Below are 6,716 nucleotides of genomic sequence, written 5' to 3' on the forward strand. Positions count from 1 at the left end.
GGTAGGCAAATGGAATTCACTGGTGAGCATTACCACAGAGGAGGTGCAAAGAGCACTGGATGTTCGCTTTTTCTTTAAAATGTCATGGAAATGTCTGGAAGATAATTATCATTTGCTTTTCTACAATAACTACTCAAGACATTCGTCTCTCATTATAAGCACTTGGACTAGGAACTGTCAAGCTGAGTTTATTAATCTTAGTGGATGTTTCTGCTTTAAAGTGCTTCAAATGTGTATTTGAGTGAGACAGGTATCTATCAGAGCAGAAATGTAGAGTCATTACCATCTGAAAGTGTCTCAGTGCAGTGCCTCACTGTTGTTAATTTTAATAATTTGGAATAACTTAAAAAACACTGTGAAAAGTGACAAAGCCGAAGGGCATTCAGCTGTCAAATAGCACAGCTTTTGGAAAGGAAATTGTCCCCCAAAAGAAGAAAAATAACAAGTTCAGGAGTTTTGCAAATGGCATTTCTTGCCATATAGCAATAACAACACTTTTCCCAATGAAATAGGTAAGAACTGCAGCTGATATCAATTGGACTCTGTGTGTCTATATAAAAAAACCCTACTGGCTTGTAAACTGGTTTATACAACAAAAGGAAGAAACTTTGTATAATAGAAGAAAAAGTAATATCAGAAATTTAAAGTCTCATCTTAAAGTTTCAGACTTTGTGGGTCAAGTGGAGCTTGTCATCAACTTTCATGCCCTGAGATGGGGACTGGGGTGGAGATCAAACAGGTGCAATGTTTATTGCATCAAACTCAGGCTGGAATCAGGATTTTAATCACATCTTTAATGGAACTTCTAACCTATGATGATAAGACATTTCCCTCACTGACTGTCTAGCCTTGGTGCATTGAATACGCCAGCTCCCTTTGCGTACAGATACCTGGCGAACACTGGGGATCCAACACATTGCCAGGTGTCACATGTGTGTCTGTTAGCAAACACTTCTGTGGCTCTGAGCATCTGTCTCAGAGGGTTTTTTCAGCCCCAGAATGATTCCCAGCAGACAGACAGATGGTACCATCTGTGTAGTCATCTGATCTCCAGCCTTAGTGCTTGCTGCAATCTCACTGGGTACATCTTTTATTTAGGAATAACTCGTTCACTTTATGCTGCCACCTAATTCACATTTAGAATTGTCCTAAAAATTTCCAGGGCCAGTGGTCATCTCCTTGCCTCTTTGTGGTTCTCAGGAAGCTTGTTTTGATGGAAATGAGTCACATCCTTAGAGCATGCTTCACTCATCATATTGTCAAATCAGAAACACAGATAAGGAAAAAATGTACTTGGGGAGAATTACCAGGCTATACACTTAGATGTGACACAGAATCACTTGACTCAGACTTAGAAGAGAAAATGTTTAATAGTTACCATTTAAGTAAATAGCATAGGAAAAATAATAACTCATACTGTGCTGTGATTCTTGTGAATCCACATATGTATCTATTATCCTAGCCTTATCTTTATTTGGTTGCAGTTTTAAAACTGCATAGTAGCTAAAAATGTGGAGAAACATACTGTACATTCTTTAAGAGGGGCAATTAGTCCCCTGCTAGAGTAATGTCAGATATTGTTTTCCTCCCAATCAGGGCAGTTTCAAGATGAAGCTAAACTGGCTTTTTATTTTCCATCCCAAGTTTCCATGGTAACAGCATGTAATCATCATATTTGTAAATAGCAACTACCCATTTAACTTCACAGCCACTTTGAACATTTTTTGCCACAATTTTAACATCCTTGAAATGTCCAAATCTGTCTTCTTACATTTTTACTGCCAATATATAAATTTATTTGGAGATATTTCTGTTTATGAAATCATCAGTGATGTAGTAGCACTGTAATATCTATGCATGTAAGTATGTGAGGTGTGTGTGTACAGGCACACACACATGGACACATATTTATAATGAACATTGTCTGGCAATGGCACATCCCATTATAAATCTTTATTTTTCAAATTCTTTTAACTATGCCAAATTGGGGCCACTCAGGTTGAATGCCATTCAGCCCAATTTACATTCCAGAGATTTCTTTTGTGTTGATAATTTGAAGTTTCAGTTAACTTTTTTTCAATTGTAGCCAAGAATGGGGTTATGGAAGAAAACAACATTTTGCCTTCTTGGAGAAGATTCTTGCAGGTTTTTTGCAAGCCCTGGAATAGGGCTGTAGAGCACATGGATGATCCCTTGCTGTCACAGACACAACTTTTTGCTGTCCTACTAAGAATTAACCTAAATTTGGCCAAGTTTTAATCCTCTGAAAAAATTTAATCTCTCATATATGCAATGTGGCCTTCCTAAAATTCATAGCTTGAATTTTCTAACGTTTCTATCTGCATAAAGCAGAGTTTAGTCCCTGAGAACTGCGTGCTGACTGGCTGCGTGTGCACCATCCCCGACTGACTGAGCATGCACCAGTCCACTGCTCCAGGGCTAAAAGACACTTGATCTCTATTTGCCCTTGCTTGGGTTCAGTGTAGATGGCAACAAGAAGGGAAAGCAGAAACAGAGAGGAAGGGAGAAGGACTCTCCTGTGAGACCTGCACATATGGGTAACATTAAACAGGTATTTAAAGGCTTTGCCGACTAAGGATGCAGGGCATGTTTTTAACAAAGCTGTTTCCCTGTATCTCTCAAATCGCATCCCTTGCTAACTTAACTCTCTTTCTCATTTCCACCCCATCCACCCTACATCCCCATAACACTGCTTCATGTGGAGTTATAAATCAAGAATACAGTTTTTTGTTACGACCTGAGTAAGTGGTCTGTATCAGAATCTTGTCAGTTGTTTTCCATTAGGAGAAAATGAGAATGAAGTAAGGTATTATTTTGGTGTAGCCCTTTTCCAAAGGAAAAGATCTGTTTCCTTGAGCACAGGAGGAATTAAGCAAAGCCAGTTTCTTTACTTATAGCCTCCAGTCTCTTCCAGTCAGCAGCTGGAGAGACAAGCCATGATCCTAAAGCTAGTCCCTACTGTCACTTCAGCTTTCTCCGGCTCCTCTGTGAAACCCTCTGGTGCTGTAGCTGTCCTGGACAGATGCACACAATGCCATCACTCAGTACCAGCCTGCCCGCTGCCGCGGGTGGATGCAGCTGTCAGTGAAATCCCTTCACCCACGCAGCCTGGACTGCTGAGCGCTCTTGTATGCAGTCTGTTATTTGGGTGGTGGCACTTAATGTATTTCCATGGTCTATTCCATAAAGAAATATGTGCTTCCTACATTTATCCTGCATAAAAGACAACTGTTTATACCTGTGAATTCCAGAACATAGCCCTCACTCACAACAGACATAATTTTTAAGAAAAATAAAAAATAGCAACAGAAAAATCCTTGCAGGTACACCAAAGTCAAACAATTACATTGTGCAAAAATAAATGTACTGTTAACAAGAATTATGAGCATCAGATATATTTGAGACATCTTAAAAACTTAGGAATACCAGAAAAACAGTCACATTTTCTATTTTCTTCCTTTCAGCTTCTAGGAAATAATCTGAATTTTTGCAGACAGACTTTTGAACCGAAGCAAATACTTTCTGTTGATTTCTGCACTAGTACTGTTACATAGCTTTCAGTAGGCTGGAACACGGGCAACACAAACTAGTGTCTGTCTGAAAAAGTCTCTGTAAAGCTCCTAACTTCTTGCTGCTTGATTTAAGTAATTCTTTCTTGTAGTGTCTGTAGAAATAAACAGAATTGGGAATCGATGACCTTAGTAATAAATAAGACCAAATATACTCTTTCACTTTAGTAATGAACGAATGAAAAAGGGTCCAGAAATTAATAGATATTTTTTAATATATCAAAATTATAACATTATTTTCCTTCTGCACGACACAATCTTACTTCTCTGTCTTCTGCAAAACATTGGCATCAAATAAAAAGCAACAGGTCAGTGACAGGGAATACAAATTGGCTTCCTTTTCTGAGTGCTATTATTCTTACTCTTGATTCTGGCAAATACAGGATAAAATTGAATGTAATTCCATAACATTCTCTGGGAATTGTAAAATATTCTACTGATACCAATTTGAATGATGTTAAACATCTATAGCAGTTTACTTATCTTGAAATTGGGAGGGTGGGATTCTAACTAGTTCTATGTAGGATTTATATTGTTAAATTCTAACCAAAAAACCCGACAGTTTTATTTGTAGAGGCTCACCACGACTTAGAGCACTATAAAAACAGAGCAGGTGTTCACTCTGCCAAAACAACTGCTAAAGGCCTATAGTTCTGGCAAGTATCTCTCCTCTGCTTTTGAAACTAAAGGTGATTATTACAGTGCTTTCAAGAGTATTCAGCAAAACTGTAGTGATAATTTGCATGATTAAAATAAGTCACAACAGTAAGGAACATTTGTAAAGCCCCACTAAATGCCACAATGAAGCTGTCCTTGCTGTAAGCTCTTACTAACAGAAACATAGGAAATAACGTGTTTCCTTACTATTTGCTCCACCTTTGAGCAACTATGTACCTAGTCTACAAAAGCTGTCCACATATTTATCAATAGGATACAGTGGCTTAAAATCTGCCTTCACTTACTGGAAAAGAAATCTAGCCAGTAGATTAAGGATTTTACCTCGTAGGTTTGTATTTATCTGTGTCATGGCAGAGTAGAGTTGAGCTGATTTAGGAGATACTGCTATTTACATACATTCCAAATTCTGTTTACTTTCATGTGTGTCCTTAATTTTGTAATACCTTGCTTTCAGGAGTTTGGTTGGGATCATTATGAAGTTGTTATAATGTTTTCTGTCGCACATTTTCAATCCTCACTATGATGGAAATAGTATTTTTGTCTGGTTATTTAACTACATATATTACTTTTATCATATAGTGCTTTGGAATTAAGAGCCAAGTTGACTGCCTGTAAAAAAGCCCCATGTACATCCCGGAGAAGGAAATGCTGTGGCATAGGGCATAGCACACTTCTGTTACGTAAGCTATGCATAAAGTAGGTATGCACTGAATAAAAATGCTTCTGATGCCCATAAAACAAAATGAGAAGCAGTGATTCTGCTGAATAATAAATCTTTCGTGTCCAAATTTGAGTTAGATCTGTCCTACAGCTGGTGTCCACATGGACTAGTTTTCTCTGAGGCTTCTGTGCACCTGATGAAGATACCTGTGATGGACTTGTCATTATAGAAAAGCACATGTCCTATACAGAAATCCTCAAGGAATTAAACTTATAGAAAAAAGGAACGTGTCCACTATTGAGAGTCATTCTGAGATATTTTTGTATTGTTGATGTGTCATTAGAGTTCTGGCAGATGTCCTCAGAAAATCAGAACACATTTGCACGTTTCTTCATCTGCATACCACCCTTTGAATTATGTTTGCCACTCAAAGTGTTTGATCAAAAAATACACTTTTGAAGACTTTTAATGATGGAGAGTGTGATAAGGCCTGCAGAAATGGCATTTTGATCTTGTGGAAAAAACTAAGAAGGAGAAGCAAGAGAAGAGCTCCTGAATGGTGAAGAAAAGGGTAGAAATGGAATAAGCCAAAAATGAGAAATGCTTGTGAATATTTTTATAGCTTTTACCAGTCTTATTGAGGGCAATCAAAACTGCCTAAAATCTACTTTTCAATCAACTCTTACGGGTATTTTTAAAGTACATTTGAGACTGCTGAACAATATAGACAAGCTATTAAAATGTACCTGAATTAACATGATGCTCCACTCATCTCCATTGCATGCTCTTACTTGCACACCAGTAAGTTTTGCTTCCTTTAGAATTTGTATTATGGGTTTAAAATACACAGACAACACAACTCAAAACCACTAAAACCACCAAAGTATTAAGAAGGCAGTAAATAACTATCCATCTGTTTAATATACAAAACTGGAAAAGTTACCCAGATAAAAATAGTAGTCACACTATTGCAGTAGCTTCTAATTGCCACTGGGTGGTGGCTCCCCGAGTCAGTTATCCGCCTCTTCAGGGCAAGTCCGTAGGTATTGTAGATGAACAGATTTCCAGAACAGTTCGAGCGATTCCAGATGAGACAGATGATAGCAGAGGTTCTTAGCAGTGCAGGATAGTGGGGTGGGTGGGGTGCTGGGTGTTTAAAATATTATGGAATATTCTACAAAACACAGGAATTCATTTTGGAGCAAATACCATCTCGCTGTAGATAGCACCTTTCCCTGTAGTGCCCTTATTGTCACCTCCTCATTGCTAAAAATTGAGTCCCCTTCAACAGATATACTGAAACATCTAGACCGCTCTCATCCTCCAGACAGTTCTCTCTCCTCTTACCCAAATAAACCACACTCAGAGGAAAAGTATCCCATTGTAGTGCTGGAGACAGTATTTCTGAGTCACCATTATACTCATTCCTGTCTAGATATTAATGGTACTGGGTTTTTTTGTAATGTAGCTAGAGTCAATGCACCAACTCTGTGTTTATTGTAGTATTCCTCTGCGACTGACCGGCATGATTGATGATTGTCAGTTCACATTTCTGGAAAACGTTATTACAATAAGAGGAAGACATCTGAGGATAATTAGAAAAGAGCAAGCTGTCCTACCTGCATAAATGTTAGCAAGCGTGAATCAATTTGCAATTCCGCTGCAGAGAACATTATCACTTCTACATTTTACTAATGAAACTGTGACATTGTACAAGAGAAATATCAGGTCTTCAGTTCTATTAGTTTTCAAAAATAATTTCCATCTTTTTGTATTTTTTTTTCCAA

Source organism: Athene noctua, chromosome 8, assembly GCF_965140245.1.
Source record: "Athene noctua chromosome 8, bAthNoc1.hap1.1, whole genome shotgun sequence".
Taxonomy (NCBI): Eukaryota; Metazoa; Chordata; class Aves; order Strigiformes; family Strigidae; genus Athene; species Athene noctua.